Below are 21,091 nucleotides of genomic sequence, written 5' to 3' on the forward strand. Positions count from 1 at the left end.
GGTGAGGAGAGCGTGGAGGAGGAGCCTCCAGGTGAGGTCTGACTTTTGGGAAGTTGTCTTGTTCTTAAAATAATAAAGATTTACAGAATGACGTTCCTGAACAGTCGCCCCCTGCTGGCAGATTTAAGGCATGGCGGCTTTGCTTTTCAGAGCTGGAAGCGCCTCCGCTCTTTGTAGCGTCCGTGATGGAGTGAGTGGGACTGACTGTGATGTCACTCATTGGTAACAGTTTTGGGATAATTGGCACTTTCTCCGTCCTTTGTGCTGATTTGTCAAAGACCCCCTTTAGCAAATGAAACTGTTGCCAATCACCGTGAAACGGATTGATGGCTCCTTGTTGCTTCAGACTCGTGCTGCAGGCTCATATCCAGGCTCCGCCTCTGCGAGCTGAAAGGCGCCTGAATGCTGACCGCCATGACAGAATCGTACAAAATGAGGTACGCCCCGATGAGCGAGCTCCTTCGTTAGCTCCTCGTGGCTGCTGACAGGAGAAGCCCGAGTGTGAAAGCCAAAGTCAGCCTGTAAAAGTTTCACCCCCCCTCGCTCCAGTGACACCATCGGAAGTTGTGATCAGCAGGTTGTTAGCTTACCAGCAGTGATGTACTGTTGTTATCACATGAGAAGGTGCGAGCTTGAGCTTGGCTCTTGCCTCTTTTGGCGAGACATCAGCGTATTTTTTGCGGCGCGTGTTAATTTGAGTTTGCAGGAACGCCTCGGCGGGTCACGTGTCTGCATTCACGTTTCTGACGTGCGTGAAGGGTGTTAGCGGCTGCAGCAGCCACGTCTGAACGAGGGGAGGGAAACCTCGGCTCACCGAGCAGGTGATGAATGAAAGCTTTTAATGCGCTCAGGTGTTTTCTTGAAAACGGCAGCGAGTGTTTGGTTTCACAAAGCTGAGATCACATTTCTGCTCCTCAGAGGTGGTCCTCAGTCAAAGCTGCGATACTTCACTGATATCAAACAGCACTCCCAGTGAAGGCCAATTGGAGATAGACTGCTGGGAAATTTCTAAAATTGCTATTCCAAATTTACAAGGTGGAGCGCTGCCACTGTTAGACAGTTTAGGGAGAGCTGCGGTGCGTAAACCGTTTTAGTTCGTCTCCTGCTGTGATGCAATCTGTTACGAGCATCAGTCAAATCACCCTCTCTGTTAGAGGATAAGAAAACACAGCCGTCAGCCAAGTCGGTAAACTCGGTAAACATTATGGAGGATTCCCCAACCTGCACGCCGAGCCGAGCGCTCCTGCTCTTTCAGGCTGAGGCGGCGCGGCAGCTTTCACACCTACAGCTGCTTCTAATACATCCCCGACGTCCGGGTTTACGGGTTTAAGATTAACGCACTCGAACATATTCTCGTCGTCTGATTTTCACCGTGTAGCTGCACGCTGCTCCTCTCTTTATGTCCACTCTGATTAATCCAGAAGCACAATCTGCTTACTGCCTGCTTTGGTGAACACAGATGGGCTTTTTGTTCCCAAATATTTAATTTCCTGGTGTGTGTGTGTGTGTGTGTGTGTGTGTGTGTGTGTTCTGATTCTGTCCATTTATGGTTTCACAATTTTCATAACAACTGCAGGAGAGATATCTTTAGAATAGATGGGTGGGTGACAAACTAACCGAGGATGTGTGCGACGTTTTGGGCCCGAGTGTTAACCCTCTGCCTTCGTCACCAGGGCCACGAGTGAGCCACGAAGGGGGAAGAAGCACTGATGCTTTTTGTGTGTGTGTGAGAACACATTTAAAGAAGAAGCACACTCTCATCGCTGAATAATTCATGTCTGTTTGATAGATTTTCTCACAGCTTTACGGGTGAATTTACAAACTTCAGGACTTTCTTCTTTTGTGGAAACCGAATGCCGTACACGAGCCTTGAAAGGATCGCCTGCAGGTTAAACAAACACTGTCAGGACTCAACGTCTCTATAAACTCTGAGGCACGAGCACTTTCTCCTTTTTTAAAAAAAACATATATGATGATGTAAAGACAGGAAACTGTGCTCCTCAAACATAAGAGGACTTTATTAACCCTCATTTCCAGGAATAAAAACGCTCATGCTGTACAACTGTTATAGATGTTAAAGTTGTGAAAACTGAGGAAAGTGAAGCCTGCGTCCTTTCTGATGACCAGCAGGGGGCGACGGCCCTGGTTACTTAAAGAGGTTTCTCTGTGTAGATAACATCTCATAGCAACAGTTCCCTGAAGGAGCTTTATATTGTAAGGTAAAGACTCCACAATGATACAAAGAAACCCAACAATAAGACGACTCCCTGTGAGCAAGCACTTTGGCGACAGTGGGAAGGAAAAACTCCCTTTTAACAGGAAGAAACCTCCAGCAGAACCAGGCTCAGGGAGGGGCGGGGCCACGGAGACAGGAAGAAGAGAGCCGAGATAAATAATAATTAACGATTCAATTAAATAAAAACAAAGAGAGAAAGTTTGTTACCAAAAGAACAAAAAAATAGAAAATATTCACATCAACACGCTGCGATGAAGTGAGAGTGTGTTGCCAGGTTTGAAGCTTCACAAACCCGACTGTAAGACGGTCGCCTCGTCCTCCTCATGCCTTAGGCTGTAATTGGCCGGTTTGGGCCACTGTTAGTTACGGGGAGCAGCCCGGTCGTGTCCAGTTGGCCTGCTGATCAGAAACGATGAAGATTCGGCTCCAAATGAGCTTTGCAGCTTCTGTGTGAAATGTGCTTCCTCCTGTTTGTGAGTCGTGATACAAGACAAACGTGGGAAGTCAGACCACTCCCGCACAGCTCACCCTGTCATCTGTTGACACCACGTTTGTGCTTTCGTGTTTCTGTGTTTTCGCGCCGAGTAGTGTTTAAAAACAGCTCTTTTTAAAACGTTTAAATTGGGCTTTTTGAATCCGGAGGGGTCCCGCTGCGGGACTGGAGACGGGGCTGGGGGATAAGGGCAAAGAGAGGTTGGTGATGGATAGAGAGATGCTCTGATTTAACAAATAAAAAATATCAACAATTCATTTGTAGTGCAGGATTTCTCCAAACAATTCCCCGATGACGGAGGCGGTGTAACGGAGAGGAAAGAGACAGAAAGCGAAATGCGTCTCGTGTCAGAGCGGCTCGGCGCTCGTGGAGTTCTCCTCAAACTATTTTTGCCTGCTGCTGCTGATGAGTGTGGTGTGTTCTTGACGCCACTTCAGCGCGCTTTGCACTGCAGTTTTTTCTTTCGTGTAATCATGTGAAGATTGGAGCTTGTTTGTGTTGACACCGAATTCGACTCCCCTCTGATCGCTCGGTTTTTCTGCCGGAGCATGAAACAATATCAGCGTAGAGAGCTCGGAGAAGTGGGACTTGGACCGTGGCTCCATCTGTACAGTATTACCCTCGTTCATTCCCCCCTTTGTGAGCTTGATTTCTGAGAGTCTCTTTTGCATTAGTGCTGCATAAATTTTCCACAAAAATCCTCCTCGAGGGTCAAAACAGCAGAAACAGAAGGCCGTGGACCCACTGTTTGTTTTCCTGAACGCTGTTGCACAACCCTTTTTTTCCACTGAGCTGCACATGCTGAGTCTCTGCTGTGGAAAACGTGCAGAATATATAAAACTGCAGTTCCTCTCGGATCCACTCGAGGCAGTCTATCTAAGTGAGTCGGTCTCCATAGACTCCTGTGTTAAACGTCCACGTGTTTACAGCCCGCTGCAGCGCGAGTTGGCATGTTGGGTACATTTTTATGTCTTACAGCTGAATGAGGCTTCCCATCCACTGCAGAATACCAGTGCTAGATTTAACTTCCATCATTACGGCGTCTTCTTATCGCTGCTTATTCTGCACGCCGACCCGTCACATCAGACCGTTAGTTGGTGTAACAGGTTTAGGTCAATTAAATTCGGTAAATTCATTTGTCTGCGTGACGCTTTCATATATTTTATGGATGCAACTTTCTAATCAAGCTAGCCAGTCAGGAAACAGCAGTGTCCCCTCTCCTCTAAAGTCCACCATAGAACCACGTCCACCAAGCTTATCTTTATATTTTTTACATGCCGTTGTTTTGGGAGCATTTCAAATTTCTATACATCAATACAACAGATATGTCCCAAATTTTGTTAATATGTATGCATTAAGTCCATAGTAACTACATAAATGGCAAAAAGGACAATAAACTTCAAAAAAATTGAAAATTCATTGTTGTTTTTTACACATATTTCTAGTTACAGAAATTTCAGAGGTTTATCCCTCAAAACTGTAAATGCAAAAAAGTTGCACACAACAGTTTCCAACCACAGCAAATTTATTTGGAGTGTCTTCATAGTTTCATTTTTGAGATGTACTCATTTCTATCAACTGCAGGAAAAACTAAAATAAATATTATTGTGCACAGTACGCGATTTTTGCAAAAAGCTATTTGTGGAAGGAAACCGCGACCCGGGCCAAGCTCAGTGCATGTTATGGAAATAAGTCCTCCGGTTTCATATGCAAAAACAATATTGTGCTAGCTTATGTGTTTGCAGTTCTACCGGGCCTTAAAAATAGTTGCACAAATCGGAGCGTGCACGTGCTTAAAAGGTTAAAGACTGCAGCTGCACTGCTCTTTCAACACTTTAGGTTCATCTCATTTAGGTGACTTTATTCAGGTAAGGGCTTTGCATAAATATTACATTTAACATGCACAAACTTTTTCAGACTAATTTCTGACCTTATTTGAATGATGAGGTTGTGATGAAGCCACTTCTCTGTGGGAGTTATTCATGAGCTGACGTGCAGATCGTCGTCATGCTGTAGTTTGAGATTTGAAGAGTTGGTTGGCTGAAGTCAAGGATATGTTTGAATTTTTGACCACAGGAACTGATCTTTTATGATTTTGACTTTGTCTCTTTTTCAGTGGTCGCTGAGGTTCATGGGTATTGTAGTACCCATTTAAAGTCTTGAATGTTTGAATGATGGCTTCAGCGTGAGGTTATATTGTACCCTCAGCTGGAGTTCATGCACGTCATCTCTGTGTTTGATGAAAGGTTTCTGGGAAATGTAGTAAATCAGTAGCAGAAGTGGAGGCGAGCAGATTTGGTGACATGTGCTAATGTGCGGTGCTGCAGTGTGCTGGTTGTGCAAATGGGTTCGCAGGTCTGTGTTTGTATGTATGTTACGTACATGCTGCTACATTTGCTGAGCAGCTTCCTCAGCAGAGCGGAGAGTGGGAGTTGTACCGAGCCTACATCTGTGCAGCATTACACTTGTTAATCTTCTCTGAGAGGCCAGAGCTTGTTTTTCTCTGTAACATCTTGATTCTTTCCAAATCATTCTTCCCCCGGGGGTGCGTGAAGACTCGCAGCCGAGCGGGGTGCGTGAAGACTCGCAGCCGAGCGGGGTGCGTGAAGACTCGCAGCCGAGCGGGGTGCGTGAAGACTCGCAGCCGAGCGGGGTGCATGTCTTTCATAAAGAGGCTGCTCCTGGGTCGGTGGGTGCACTCAACCTGTTCGGTAACCTTTGGTAACGCTGGTCCAGGTTGGTCGCGGCAGCCTCTGCTTTAGCTTTCATCTGATTGGCTGCCCCTCAGTTCAGGGCTTTCTTAACAGCCAACATGAAATTTTGGATGGTACCAGCCCGTACGCTCAGAAACCTCCAAACTGATCAGACTCCCTCCTTTCTCAACTCATTAACCCGGTCAGGGTTGCAGTGGCAGCAGACCTCCCTCTGTCTCTGCACCTCCTCAAGCTCTTCCAGGGGGACAAAGGTGTTCCCAAGCCACCTCTCCAGCATGGGTACCTCAGGGTGTCCTCCTGTTGGACATGCCCAGGGTGCCTCCTTTCAATGTGGATGATCAGCAGTTTTACCGTGTTTGTGTTTCAAAAAAGAAGACACGACCAGCATGGACCTGTCTGCTCAAGACTGTTAAATATCAATGGAATTCAACCAGTTAGCAACAACAGAAGAAATAACCATTAGTGATGCAAAGTGGGCGGTCCCAAATTCAATAAATGTAAACTCTGAGGCGAGTGGTCAATGTGAAAACCTCTAGGATATACCACTGACATCAGCATCAGTGAGTTAAACTACACAGTTGTCAGCTAGAAAGCAACGTACGGCGAACGATCACGACCTCTGGAGGAAGCTCATTACTGTCGTTTTTATCCCTGACCGTATTCTTCTGGTCGCTGCACACAGCTCATGGCCATAGATGATGCCAGGAACATAAATCAACCACCAGATCAACAGCTTCTCCTTCATGCTCAGTGAAGAGAGAGGTGAGCGTGAAGGAGAAGATGTCCTCCCCAACCTGGACCGCTCGCTAAAACCCACGGAGGAAGAACCATCGCCTCAGAGGTGGACGCCACATCACAGGGGAGGTGGTTGCTCGATGAAGCTGATCTGTTTTTGTTCACTTATTTAAAAGAGCAAAAGACCATTTCAGACAGTTTACATTTGATATTTGTTAAAGGTTGGACAGAAGTTATTCATGTGTAACTCTGAATCTTCAAGAATGGCAGGAAGGGTTTATTATCTTGGAGGTGTGCATGAACATAAAAGCCCGATGACCTTGGCTGTTGTCTCTGGGATCTTTAATGTTTCAGAAACAGCAGCTGAAGAAGCCGCCGAGATACAAACGCTAACCGAGCAGATGCTACGTTGGCGAGGGCTGGAGCGTCAGGTCTCTGGGTTTTAGAGCCAGTTCAACCTTTTGCTGCAGTTGCTGAAACTGAACTGTTGGACTGAGCTAACAGCTACCAGGGCGACAAGTGGTTTCCAGAAAGCGTGACTCAAAAGCTCGAATCGGTCCCGACTGAGGAACCTGTGAGGTTTTTCCAGCCTGCTTTGTGTTGAGAATGACCACACTGACAGATATCTGATATTTACTACAGCGCTGCGTGGAACCCAAAGGCCTGCGATCAACCCTACATCTGTGCTGCATTAGCTTGTTTTCTGCTCGTCTCTGTCTAAGGCCAGCGCCTGTGCGTGTGTGTTTGTGTTTGTGTGTGCGTGTGTTTGTGCGTGCGTGGGACTCAGAGGACTTTTGTTTGACGGCGTTGCAGGAATTAACAGGATGTTAGACAACAAGAAGTTACACCGACACACAGTGGTCTCTCTGTCTGCTTCTTCGAATGGTTTGTGTTTGTTTATGGCAACAGGAGATTAAGACCCATCTGGTGTGTGTGTGTGGTTGAGTTTGTGGGTGGGTTGTTGTAGGTTTGGTTTGGTTGAGATGGGCGGGGGTGGGGGGGCGGGGGTAGAATTGGCGAACAAGTGTTTTTGGGTTTTTTTTATGCCTCACATGTGTGTAAACGAGAAAGAAAGAAGCAACAAGAAAAGAAACGGCAACATGAATAGCAAGACAAAAGTGTGTGTGTTTGTGTCAGTGTAACAGAATCTGATATGTGCGTGTGAGTGTGTGGGGGGGATGTGTTGCAGATTAAGCATTGTGCATGGATTGTGTGTGAGTGTGTGTTGGTCGGCGGTGTGTGAATGATAATGACCTCTGACTCTGTCAGTTCTCTGTTACTTTACTGGATTAGCTTCCCTCCACTGCACTGCCTCTAGACACACACACACACACACACACACACACACACACACACACACACACACACACACACACACACACACACACACACACGGTAAATATCCGACCTTGCAAGCAGCCAATATTAAGCAGCATATTGGTTGGCGCCACAGCTCCGTGATAACAGATACTACACAACAAATCCTCTGGTTCATGCATGAAGGTACTGCAGTACTACAGCACCAGATGCAGTGCAGGAGTGTACGCAGTATTCACACTCGTCACAGTCACCTTCATGTTACTGACTGAAAGTTAAATGTTCACGATGTGCTGTCTCCAGTGGCACTAACCCTGCACACAGTGTCTGTGACTCACTCTATATGCGGCCATATTAACACAGTCACACATATTTACTTCTCTTATCCGGTTGTTCAGTGATGACGCGACGAATCCTACTTCCGGGCCTAAAGTAGTCTGCGTTTAATATGGCTTTTGTGTTGTTAACATGTTTAATGTTTTGTATTTTCTTCTCTTTAATCTCAAAAAGCTCCTAAAACAGTCAGTGATCACTGTTGACCTCCCTCGGCTTTTATTACCGCTAATCATTTATTTAAGCTCAGTTTTTAAAACCTTAGGATGTAGCTACAGCCCAGCCCATGCAGCAGTATATGAATGACTAACCTCGTATTGTGGATGGATTATCTCAGTTGTTCTCCTGGCTGAAGTTTGGTCCTTTTACAGCATCCTGCCATGCGATTACATTTGTTCCTGACCACCGAGAACACTCACGCTAACTTTTATCGAGTGGAAAAAAAGTTAGCTTGTTTATATTATGCTAACATAGCTGTGTCGCTAGCGGTCACGTAGCACATCATTATATACCAGCTAGCCAAACTTCAGTAACCCTACAAACGTCACTGCTGTTTAGTTTTCTGTCTTCATTTATGCTGGAAGTGATAACAGAGCTGTACGTTTTAATTTGTTTCCAAAACCCCGCAGTCAGGACATGCTATATTGTATTTAGATAGAAGCTAGCAAGCTAACTTCCTGCTAACTTGTAACTCCGTTAAATGTCATAAATTCCGTTTTCATGGATGCCTGGATGTTAAACTCAATTGTTACACCTGGTAGAGCAGAACGCTGATCATTTTATTAAAGATGAAAGACTTTAGACAGTTTTTCAGCTCTCAGTAATGCCATAGTGATCGTTTGATATATGGACCTGCAGCGGAGTTTAGGCCCAGACACGGCTAGTGACGTCAGACTGAACGACCGGATTGATTGTATATCATATTGTGATTACACTGATACTGACTGTGTGGGCTGCTGGAGTCAGGCTCTGGCTGCTGATCCTGTTTACCTGCAGCACAGCGTCCTCGCTGTGACTGCAGGCCTCCGTTTGCATTCTTCGTGCTGATATTAAATCGCGCTGTGACGGTTTATTGATACGGAGCGAAGGACTGACCCCCAACGCTGAGACTATCCTGAACATGTTATTGATAACTTCAGTTTACGGTATCGACGCTGATTCGTGTCCACAGTTAATTCTACTCCAACTCTGATTCACTGCATTGATAGTGAGTGGATGAAAAAACACATATACAAAGACACTGACTCATACATACTTAACACATTCATAACACACCCACCAACTGGCAGGCCCGTTACAAACTCACACACGCACGTACACATTGCCAACATACACACACGCTCCCTGGGCATAGATCCACTGTAGGAGTTGGTCTCTCTGCTGGAGTCCCTGGCTCTGTAGGACATGTCCACATGTGGAACACCAGCTGGTGGACGCACACACACTCACGTGCACACACACGTGCGCACACACACGCACACATGCATACAAATACATGCATTCGTCTCCCCTGCTGCTCTAACAAGCCTCCTGCTACAAATCTTTCCTTTTTGCATGTGTAATAGTACTCAGTCACACACACTGTCTTTGTCTTTCGCACTTGTTTACACACTCGCTCACGCACCAACAGTACACACATTTGCAGTAGTACAGTACTCCCTCTCCCACACACACACATCCCCCGTGCCAGGATATCTGTTTATTGGAGTACGTAGCTGATTTCTGCTGGCTGCTCTGCATGATTATTGCATCATACTGCACGCGCGCACACACATGCACACAGACACACACGCTGCTGTATGTATGCGTGAAAACGATCTATAGACACACACAGATGATTGCATCATGCTGCGAAGCTGTACGTACACGCGTGCACGCACTTACCCACGGCTTGCATCAGTTATCAGTCCGACAGCGAGCGTCATATAGTTCCCCCAACTTTAATCACAGACACACGAACCAGGCGGTAAGATCGAGGAGCAGTCTGTCACAGACAGGAAACTCCAGAAACCGTCAACACGCTTATGACTGGTTTGTCCGATTCGGGTGGCTCAGAGTTAGATTGAAACCAGAGCGGAAAAACAGCCGGTCGAACCTGAGCTCCGGTTATCAGAGAGGAGAAAAGTTGGGAAAATAAACAGGACAATCAAAAACATCATCAGTCACTAAAGCTGAAAACCCGGGAAACCCAAAATAACCCCAGACTGGAGCTCAACACAATAAACATGAACAGAAATGTCCTGATTTTACTCAAAATCAGCCGTCAGTTAAAAAACCGCTCAGCTGATCCGGAAACCTGGGAGTGAAATTCAAATACAATTAAACCTCAAATTATTCATCAAAACAGACAAAACGCTGCTTCATGCATCCACGTGTGAGAACAGTGGAATTATGATCCTCATGCATTTATCTGTATCGCCTTTGACAACAAATTCCAGAGCTGCTTTATTAATGACAAATTAAAAGCAAGCGAGGTCAGATCTAATTAAAATAAAACAAATGCATCCATTCAGGGCGTCTGGAGCCCGTCCCAGCTGCCATAGGGCGAGCGGCGGGTTAGATGCCGGGCAGGTCGCCAGGCCATCGCACGGCTAACCCCGAGAGACAGACGCCCATCCACACGCGCACCTACAGACAGGTTAACCTGCTGGTTGTCAGTCGATGCACCACTGCGCTGCCATAAAAAGGACAGACCAGTATGTCAGCTTATTAGAGAATTTAGCTGATAGAACGAAATAATCTGCAATAGTTTGGAACCGATACCATCGGATGAGTTTTTGGCAGGAACCTAAGAGGCCACCGAGTTTACAGAAGTGGAGGTGCACAGCTGAGGGGCTGGTCATCTTTAATAACAAGTCTAAAATTGGGACATCAGTGGAGCCCAGCCTGAAGCCAGACCCCAGAATGCCTTCGATGGGCGAGAGAGTCCGCTGCTCCGTACCAGAGGTGTGTAAATCCAGCAGCACGTTGTCGGTCATCTGAAGACTCGGTCAGGCCTCAAACCGCTCACCGCGATGGTAAACAAGGCACAAAGGAAGCAGTTTTATTCTAACAATTAGCTACATCAGTCTGAATATTGGTCTGCCAGACGGAGACGAGCCGCCGTGAAATCGTATAAACCAGTCAGACATCAAAGTCAGCCAAACCAAAAATGAAAGGACTGGAAAAAGTGGAAAAGAAACGAGGAACCAGCAGAGAAATCAGCCAGCCATTCAGTGAAAGAAGCAGGCAGATAAAGTTAAGAAAACAAACGCTAATATCTGCCCGCCAATCTTCTTACCGGAGAAAATCCACTGCTGGTTTTGAAATCAGTCAGTAAACTCAACAAATCATCCACGTGTGTTTGAAAACTCTGCCTAGAAACAGTTTAAAGCCAGAAAACTGCCATTTTAATCTTTTATTGGCTTTATAAAAGCCAGAATGGGGATAAAGGTTGGAAATTGGCAATATGTGTGAACTGTCTGGGGTTTGGTGCTCGTTGTTAGAAACCAACGCTTTTCTGAATATGACATTGGCATAAAGACGGCTTTCAGTCAGAGAGTAGTTTGTTTTTAATTTCCTGGATTAAAAAGATAGTAAAAGAAACTATTCATACAGATAAAGATTTTCCAAATATACATCTGCCAAACTGAAAATCTGTCAACACAGATCGGGTGACGAGGAAGATAACATCTAACCGACTTAGAAAACAGGATTATCAGGTGGGAGAGCGGTGACCTAAACCTTAGCGTGGGTCAGTCATGTGTGGAACCGTTAATTAGATCAGTGACTCTGCCCATTCTTACCTTAAACCTGAAATTTAAATGGACGATCAGTGAGTCACACCAAAAAGAAGAATCCCTCAAACATCATGACCAAAAAACCAGTTTTAAAACAAGTCAGCCAAACACGGAAAAAACAGTCAGCCAGGTTAACACCTGATTTAGGCCATGCTTAAAAAACCCCAAAACAAATCCTGAAAATGTTGTAATCAGTCGGTCAGATCTGGATCAGCTCCTCAGTTTCACCAGCAGGCCGAGCCGCTTGACCAAAACCTCCTCTGAATGAAGGCTTTGTCCACATGGAGAGCTGTGTGTGTGTGTGTGTGTGTGTGTGTGTGTGTGTGTGTGTGTGTGTGTGTGTGTGTGTGTGTGTGTGTGTGAGTGAGAGAGAGAAAGTAAAGTGTGTGAAAGAAAGAAGGACAAAGAGAACAAAATAGGGTGAAAAAGAGACAGTGAGACAAAGAAACGGAGCGAGAGAGAGAGAGGGAGTTTGGTGTTTCTCAGTGTGGAGCTTAAACAAGCAGTACAGGATGTGCAGCCAAACTATTTTCTCTGGTTGGCTGCCGAATCTGTGTGTGCGTGTGTGCATGTGTGTCAGATATTTGGTGGGGGTGAGGTTGAATGGATGTCACTTGTTTTCTTTACCATTACAGCTGGGAGGGACGTGCATTCGCGTCGGGTCCACAAAACTGCACGCTGGTGCGTCCGCAGTCGCTCGCACTGCAGCCACATGAGAAACACGTCACCTGAAACATCTTCAGACTCTCAGCTGATGTATTTACTGCGTGTAACCTCAGAGGTACAGAGCTATTTTTAATATGATTTGATCTGCGGTGCAACTAAAGCCGTGCTGCGTACGGGCACTTTTAAACCGAGATTAGCAGCGCTGCCAGCTTCCCAGCAAACACGTGGCATGAAAGCATAGACTGTATAAGCAAGATGGACTGTGTCCACGTTTTAGGTCTGATTGTGTCTGATTAACCATTTCCTGGTCCAAACGTTTCTTTCAAAATCAAAGAAGAATTCGTATTTTCTCAGCACCGGTGTGGCTGTCCTCCCGGATGTCACAATAACATCTGTGAAAGCAGTTAGCAGCAGGCAGTTAGCTTGCTAGTATTCACCTAAAGATGAGATATCATGACTTCAATATTGTTTAAAAAAAACTGTTATCAGGTTGGTTGTAGAAGAGAGGTTCAGAGGGTTAGGAGAGTTGTTAGTTAGCCTGGCAGCTAGCTACAGAGCTGTGGTTAGGCTAATATAAATACATTAGCAGAGAGCAGATGAGGGATAAACTGGCCAACGGTAGAGATTTTGACTATACCGCTCTACCGCGATAGCGCATGTTGATGGTGTCATCCAGCTGCGCCTGTTTTGGTTGAAAGCATTGCAGCGGCTGCAAACAACATCATCTGTAAATTATGCGGGCGACAGTAATGGCAAAGAGACGAAGCACTTTTGGAATATGGAGAAAGCCAAAACCTGCGCTTCCTCCACTTCCCTACCATTGATTCATTAATGCTGAATTCTCTCGCAGTTGCAGTATATTAATGACTAACCTCGTATTGTGGATGGATTATCTCAGTTGTTCTCCTGACTGAAGTTTGGTCCGTTTACAGCATCCTGCCATGCGATTGCATTTATCCCTGACCATCAGGAACCCTCACGTTAACTTTTATCAGTGTTCATCCTCCAGCTTCACTGTGCTAATGTTATGCTAATGTAGCTGTTTTGCTAGCGATCACGTAGCACATCATTATATACCAGCTAGTCCAACTTCAGTAACCCTACAAACGTCACTGCTGTTTAGTTTTCTGTCTTCATTTATGTTGGAAGTGATAGCAGAGCTGTACGTTTGAATTTTTTCAGAAATCTCTCAGTCAGAACATGCTACATCATGTTTAGGAGGAAGCTAACGAGCTAACTTCCTGCTAACTTCTAACTCCATTGAGTTTAATAAATCCTGTTTTCATGGATGCCTGGATGTTAAACTTAATTGTTACACCTGGTAAAGCAGCAACGCTGATCATTTTATTAAAGATGAAAGAATTTAGACAGTTTTTAACTCTCAGTGATGCTGCAGTGTTCGTTTGACTTTGGGACCTGAAGAAAAGAATATATCGTGATGTACATCGTTACCGCACATGCTTCAAATTATACCGCGATATGGGTTTTAGGCCATATAGACGATGCCAGGTAGACGATGCCGAAAATGGACCAAAGCCAAATAATGCTAAAGTGTCTGGGCTACTAGCGGCTCTGATATAAACTATTATTTTGTTTATAGACTAATTCAAAACATAAAGTATACAATTAATAATAATTATTAAACATTTGTTTCTAGTGCTTTTACGATAAAGTTTAATTCCCTTTGTATTACCTGTTTAATATTTCATAAAGTTTTCCCAATACACTTAGCAAGCAAGCTAAGGTTAGCAAAGTAGCATAAACTCTCTGTTGGGCTGCATGGGAAAATTTCACAAACTTCCACTAAAGGTCTGAAAGAAATGAACGTTTAGAGGATGTTTTGAGCTTGAACTCAACTATATGAATGTAGAAGTGTGATATGACTGATATATATTTAATGACTGCACAGGATTTAGTCTGCGCAACCTCTTAAAGCATGTACATCGTTATATTTTACCAAATTAAATCCAATCCTCAGTCACACAGGCATGGAGATGGGTTGCTAGGAAAAAATGTCCCCAACCAGGTGGGAAATGGTTGCTGGCTGTCTCTGGTAAAAACAAACAAAAGACACTCCTCGGACTGCAGACTTGAGTCAACTAGCTAACACTGAGCTGTGCTGTTGAGCAACGCAAACAGACTCCACTGAGTGTTGCACTCTTCACGATTTCGCTATCGGTTAACGAGCTGTTTCAGAGCGTTTGCAAACACTTCGGGGGCGACCTTGGTCGAGCTTTGTGTACGTGCTTGCAACCATTTTTACCTGACAACAACAATCAATCACCAACTGATTGGGTTATGCATGCGACCAGTCAGTTAATAATCATTTATTCCTAACGACTGATGGTTACCAGACTGTCGCTAACCGGTCGCTACACCAGTGAGAGTGAGGTCTGAAAGTAAATGAAATGAAGGCCGTTTAGACACGCCCCCTTTGACAGGACGCAGACTCTGATGAAACGTGCTCTCCCAAAGTCGGGGGATCACCTTCAGACGTGACTTTGGGAAGGGGGTGAGGGGTCAGAATCTGCACCAAACTGGGTAAACGTGAACTTTGTGGACCTACAACGATGGTGGTCCCAGAGATGATGTGGTTAAAACACCGTTCGCCGTCAGGTAGGGGTAGCGTTAGGGTCAGATATAACCCGAAGTCCGGGGACTCGACCACTAACAGTCAGAATGAATTCAGAGATGAAAGCCTGTAGTGAGCGAGGAGGTCGGGGCTGATGGACGGCCCAGTCGTGACTCGAGGCTCCTTTAGTTAGCGTTTGTGCTGGCGCCGCGTTCAGCCATAGTGACACCAAAGCAGCCACAGACGCACTGCACACACTTTGCTTTTGTCCTTGGACAGTGTGTTCCTGCTGACGTCCAAAGAAAGCTACAGCATCGGTCACATGACCTGGCTCAGACACCTTCAGCTTTTGGCAAACCAACATTTTTTTTTTTTCTAATAAAAAAAAGTTACTGCTTTAATTTTCCACGAAGCAGTCCAGGTATTTTTTTATTTATTTCATTTTTTATTATTCTTTGTCTGATATTTTTTTGTGAGGAGGAGGAAGAGGAGGAGGAATATTTATCTCAACAGACAACAGAAAAAGAAAGCCTGACATCTACCTGTCGACGCGACCGCTCGCTCCACAAAGGGAAAGGAAGGGAGATGCGAAAATGAAGAGAAATAAGAAAGTGAGTGTGTCAGGCTTCAGGTTGGCATGTGAGCGATGAAAAGGCCGCCGTTTGTCACCAGAAATTATTGATGTACAAACAAACAGACGCTGCGGGAGGACGCGGGAGTTTGGTAGGCTTTTGAAAAACGAATCAAAGAGGGAGGAGGGGGGAGGGAGGTAAATGGCTGAAGATGATGAGACAAAGGCGGGAGGAAAGTGATGAGACGAGATGAGGAGGAAAGTGGAGAAAGTTGGAGGGGGGGATTTCTCTCCTTTTCCTAACCTCCCTTTCTTCCTCTCTCTCATATTATTGGTCATCCTCACCTTCCTCCTTTTCCACATTCCTCTTCTTTCTTCCTCATCTTCATCTTCACGTCCACCTTCTCTTTTTTCGTTCTTCTTCCTTTAACCAGCTCTTGTCATTTCTCTCCTTCCTCATCAACAGCATTTTCCTTTTCCTGCTCTTCTCACTTTTCCCTTCTTCCTCTCCTTGTCGTTTATCTGCAGTCCTCCTTCCCCCTCTCTCCCTTTTTTATTTTTATTCTTCCGTTTCCTGTTGTTTTTGCTTTCTTCACGTCTTCGCCTCCCTTCTTCTTTTTCTTCTGCTTCATTAGTTTTCCATGTTTTCCTTTCCCTGCTCTTCTTCCCTCCACTCGTTTTCCAGTGTCATTATTTCATCCTCTGGTTCTTCAGCTTCTCGTCATGTCCTCCTCTTCCTCTCCAGTTCTCCTTCGCGTCCCTTGGATCCTTCATCTTCCGTGTTTTCCTCTTTTTCCTTTTCATTTCTGCTGCTTCTCATTTCCTAAAATCTTCTTCTCACCTTCTGCCTGCTTTTAGTCTGTTTCTGCTCCACCTTTACTCCATTTTTCCTCCTTTTCCATTTTCACACCTTCTTCCTGTTTATCATTTCAATCCTTTCCCTCCTCCTCTCCTCACTTTCTTTTTTCTTCCCCTTTCTCCTCCCTCTCTCCTAATCTTCAGCTTCATTCCCCCCTCGTCCTCATCCTCCTCTCTCTTCCCCCCTTTTTTCATCTCTCTCCTCCATCTCCTTCCTCCCGCCCTCTTCATTTTCTTCACCCTTCTACCCTCCTCCTCCTCCTCCCAGGCTGCCTGTTGAATGAACGAATGAATGAATGAATAAAAATGAAATCGCTCACAGTCCTTATTTCTTTCTTGTGCCTTCGTGGAGTGAGAACACAAAAAAATGCCGGCGTGTTTTAGAGACGTGTGTGACACAGTAACGGGTGCTCATTAACATTTTAATATTGATCATTATGTGTGAAATCATGTCCGTTATGGAGGCGCTTGATCCGCAGTTTTGATTTTCTTTAATTGCGTTGCCTTTGGCCGTCTTTTTCCCCCCTGATAAATGTATTTATCTGCACGCTTCAAGAAGAAATCCAGAATCTTCTCGTTGTCGGGGTGTGAAACCGTCACGGGGGCCCCGAAGAGAAACACGGAGCGGCGATGACAAAACAAATTCACACGTGAACGTGAAATTAGAGCCAGATCTTCATGCGAGTCAGCTCAGAGCGGCTCCTCTAATAACGCAGATACGATCGCTTCATATTCTGACGATCGATCAAAGTGAATTAGATCTGCTCGGCTGTCGATAATGACGATAATGTGTGTGATGAAAGCACGCGAGGGTGTGCGGATCTATAATCTATAATCTATAATGGTGATGGCGGCTCAGAGGAATGTGTTTCTGTCTCACAAAGACAAAGGCTCAGACAGACGCACGCCGAAATCGGTGTTTTTTCTTTTTTTTGTGGCCACTCCAGTCATTTGGGAAACACACACACACACACACACACACACACACACACACACACACACACACACACACACACACACACAGATTGAAGTCCACAGTTTGAAAGAGTGTTTAGCAGATTTTTTTCCTTTTTTTTTTTTTGGGCAGGACGAGCGGGGTAGCGCTCTCTCCCTCCAGCGACCATGGGACTCGGCGAGTTGCCATGGAAACAGCCCAAACTGCACCGGAGGAGTGATTGAGAGGGGGAGAAAGAGAGAGAGGGCGAGAGAGGTAGCCGGAGACTGAGAGAGCAGGGGAGAGAGAGAGAGGGAGATATTTCGCTCCTAGAAGAAGGCCTTCTGATGGCGACTGTTGTTCTTCTCCACTCAATGTGAACAGTTTAGTGTGTGTGTGTGTGTGTGTGTGTGTGTGTGTGTGTGTGTGTGTGTGTGTGTGAGAGAATGAGACTGCACAGAGCGGGGAGAGGAGAAAAAATGCAGGTGACTGTCTGCGTTTGTGTGCTTTTGTGTGTCCTGTCTGAGTTTCAGCGTGCACACCTCTGTGCGTGTTCGCATGCAGCAATTTTAGCTCAAGGTAATCGCAGCGAGGACGTTTCAGCCGCGCCTCCTAACTTCAGATCGCCCGTTTTAAGGGGCGACTGCGGCGTCCAATACTGCGCTTTGTCAAAGCAGCAAAGTGACCTTTGGCGTCTGTGTCGCAGCCGTAGCTCGGCACATGTTAATGACGGTAGGAGAGCCTGCGATGTCACGTTTAAGCGCACTGGTTACTGCGCTGAAGAGGTGTAATTTAACCCAAACGACGAGCCTTTTCTAAACCCACACAAGAATCTAATAACTCATGTTCCTGCACTTGAACCGTGACCAAACGGGTCTGCAGCCTAAACACAGGCAGATATTTTCCCCGTCCAAAGCCAACAAGCTTGACAGGGCGTGCTCGACATCGCAGTGTGTCAAAAACGTGCTTCTCACTTTCTTTGTTGCTAAAGGCTGATCAGGCTCACTTTCACTCACACATAACCTGTCAGGTTACCCCATGGGCATAAGGGTAATTTAACAAATCTACATATGTGGGGACGCGTGAGCCAGCGACAGAACGTCAGTATGTAAGCAAGTACAGACTGGTGTATGTGTGCATCTATGAGCTCTCCCGCCTCTGAGACGAAGTGTCCAGTGGTTCGGGTTAGATTCAGCGGAGGTTGGGTACAGGGGTGAAGGTGTGTTTATGTGTGAGATGCATGCTTCACAGTAGACGCTTTCTAAGAGGACGGCTTCCTTATATCTGAGGGTTGTTTCTGTATGTGCACATGTATCACTCCTGCAGTATCCAGTGTAGTGTGTGTGTGTGTGTGTGTGTGTGTGTGTGTGTGTGTGTGTGTGTGTGCACGCTCCTCCCTGGGCCAGTATCCGTGGTAAGCTGTGATTCAGGCTGTGAAAACACTGATTTGGCAGCCAGAGCGTCTTCCTCAGTCTCCAACCGGCTCGGCCAACAAGAATCCATCTCTTATTAACTGATGCTTTATTACAAAAGAAAGGAGTGTGTGTGTGTGTGTGTGTGTGTGTGTGTGTGTTTGGGGCTGGGTTTTGGAGAGGAGGCGTGTCTCTGAAGTCCGGAGTCCTGCCGTAGAGTCGGGCCCCGGTTTCGGTGATTGATTTATCTTTCCGTCTGGGAAATGTCAGAAGTGTCAACTGGAAAAGATTCATTAAGCTGGATGTTTGGATTTTGTGGAATGAAACGGTTCCTAAAAATACCTTTTTGTCTTTAACCACAGAGTGTCTACACGTTTAAAGAAAGCAGTGCAAGAAAAGGTCAGTGTACCTGAGCGCCCGTGCCGTTGCTCGTGTCAGTGACACTTGATTGGCTCACAGGGTTTAGACCTGCCTGCGTGCTGCCGGTGTGCTGATGTGTGCTTCTGTGTTTTCAGCCAGAGTTTATGTTGAATTTCGCTCAGTCTGAGTTGCTCAATAATGGCAAAAAACATAATTATGATCATGTTGGTAATAGCTCGTGCGCTCACAGTTTTTGTTTTCGTGGCCTCTGATGGCGGCTAACCCTCCGAGGTGTAAGTCATAGTTGGTGACGACCCTAACCCTATGCAAACAGAACACGGCGTTTTGGGGAGGCTTTTGTTTTTTGTTCTCCCAAGTTGTGAAATAATCATTCTCACTGACACATGAAAAATATTCGCATCCATCCATTCTCCTCCGTTCAGGGTGGCCGGGGGGCTGGAGCCTAGCCCAGCTACCATCGGGTAGAGGGCGGGGCACACCCAGGACAGGTCAGCCTGTCACCGGGCTCACACAGACAGACAGACACCTATAGACAATTTAGATGCACCAATTGATCCAACCTCAAAACTGCATGTGTTTGGACTTTGGGGGGAACCTGGAGAGAACCCACACAGACACGGGGAGAACATTTAAACAGATCGTGAATTCAAACCCACTTTCATAGTTTCTCCAAACTTTAAGGTTAGTGTTATGAGACGATTAAGTTAAGAATCTGAAGGTGTAAAGTAGCAATAAAGTAAGAAACTACAAACTGAAGCCAGATGTTTGCAACTAGTCAACCAATCGTTTCTAATCATCGGTGCTGGACGCGTCGTTTATCCCTGTTAGCATTTTAATTGATGCCCAGTGCCGATCCTAAATGCTATGTGGCTCGTTGCCACCAGGTGGCGCTGCAGTCCTGACATCGTCATAGAAAAACAGCATAAGTCTGTTAATCTAGGCCTGATCATTCCATTAAACCTGTTACCGTTAGTTAGTTTTGAAGACAAAAGAATGATGAGATGAGGTAATGAGCTCTGTCTGAACGGTGGCTACCTTTTGCTTCGAGGTGCGATGTCTGCTCGCAGTATAAGCTGCAGTGTTCTGAATGCACGGCGTGAGCTGCGACACAGTATTTAACGTACCGTCCATTACTGAAGATCAATGTCATTAATGGTTTTTGGCAGTCTATTAAAAAGTCCTCAAATGTAACTTTTTAAAATATCTCAGTGTTTGTTAGGTTTACTCGTAGAAGTCGTCCAACTTTTTTCCTCATTTAGAAATTAGTCGCTGGGAACGTCCCGACTCCAGACGTGCAGTAAAATAAGAGGAAAATAAAGTAGTGATAAAAATGTGGGTCGTTTAGTGTGATTATTGTCTTTGATCCCTCGATTGCAGGTCCTCATCCGTGGGATCATCACTGGCGATAGCTTGGACCTCAGTCTAACATCGTTAGTTTTAAGTCTGATTCACTGAACATGAAGTTCATCCAGTCACGGTCCAGTTCAGAGCAGGGTGTGACCCGGGGTTCTTCGGTTTTTCATTCAGATCTCCGCTGTGACGTCTGATCGCTCACACACAGAGCTGCTGCATCCTTGGAGTTATTTTCCTACCAAAGCACATTGTCCCCTTCACAAAATGTGAATCACAATAACTAAATGGCATCAAATATGTGCGATTGTTTTCTTCGTTTGCCAATCAATCAGTCCAGCTCCGTTGGAGGCGAACCATACCGCGGCGAACGGAGGCTTTATTTTCAAACCGCACAGATAGTAAAATGTCAAAAATGCATTCAAACTAAAAAAAGAACCTCCCACTCAAACCCCATCTGCTGTGGAAAACCATTTAATACGATTACATGTAGAATGAAGTGTGTACCAACAGATGATGAGAATTAGGAAAAGTCAGACAATATTCTCAGCATTCAGAACATACAATTGTAAACATCAGCAGCAGAAAGAAGGCAGTTAAACCTCTAATCTCCAAACAAACAAAGCAGCCGATCGGGCCCTAACGGCTGCATCCATGTTCATAGAGACTGCACAGCCACACGCTGCAGTCTGACGCAGACGTTTGGGGCTGTGGATGCCTCGGCGTGTTCGGCGTCTTTG

The 21,091-nt window shown here is 45.6% G+C and overlaps 1 protein-coding gene across 5 annotated transcripts in view; it reads left to right on the forward strand.

Annotated features, from left to right (window-relative positions):
* The window catches only part of LOC120746619 (zinc fingers and homeoboxes protein 2-like), a 122,126-nt gene that overhangs the window by 47,434 nt on the left and 53,601 nt on the right, over positions 1-21,091 (forward strand). The window contains exon 3 of one of the 5 annotated variants that reach the window (XR_005698887.1): positions 32-2,318. The exons of 3 other annotated variants lie outside the window; for them this stretch is intronic. The gene's annotated coding sequence lies outside the window, so the exon portion shown is untranslated. Of the gene's footprint in view, positions 1-31; positions 2,319-8,637; positions 12,389-21,091 lie in introns of those variants that run through there. One more of the 5 variants, XM_040052045.1, reaches the window with a different exon arrangement.

This window comes from Simochromis diagramma, unplaced genomic scaffold (assembly GCF_900408965.1).
Source record: "Simochromis diagramma unplaced genomic scaffold, fSimDia1.1 OVJJ01000171.1, whole genome shotgun sequence".
Lineage (NCBI taxonomy): Eukaryota > Metazoa > Chordata > Actinopteri > Cichliformes > Cichlidae > Simochromis > Simochromis diagramma.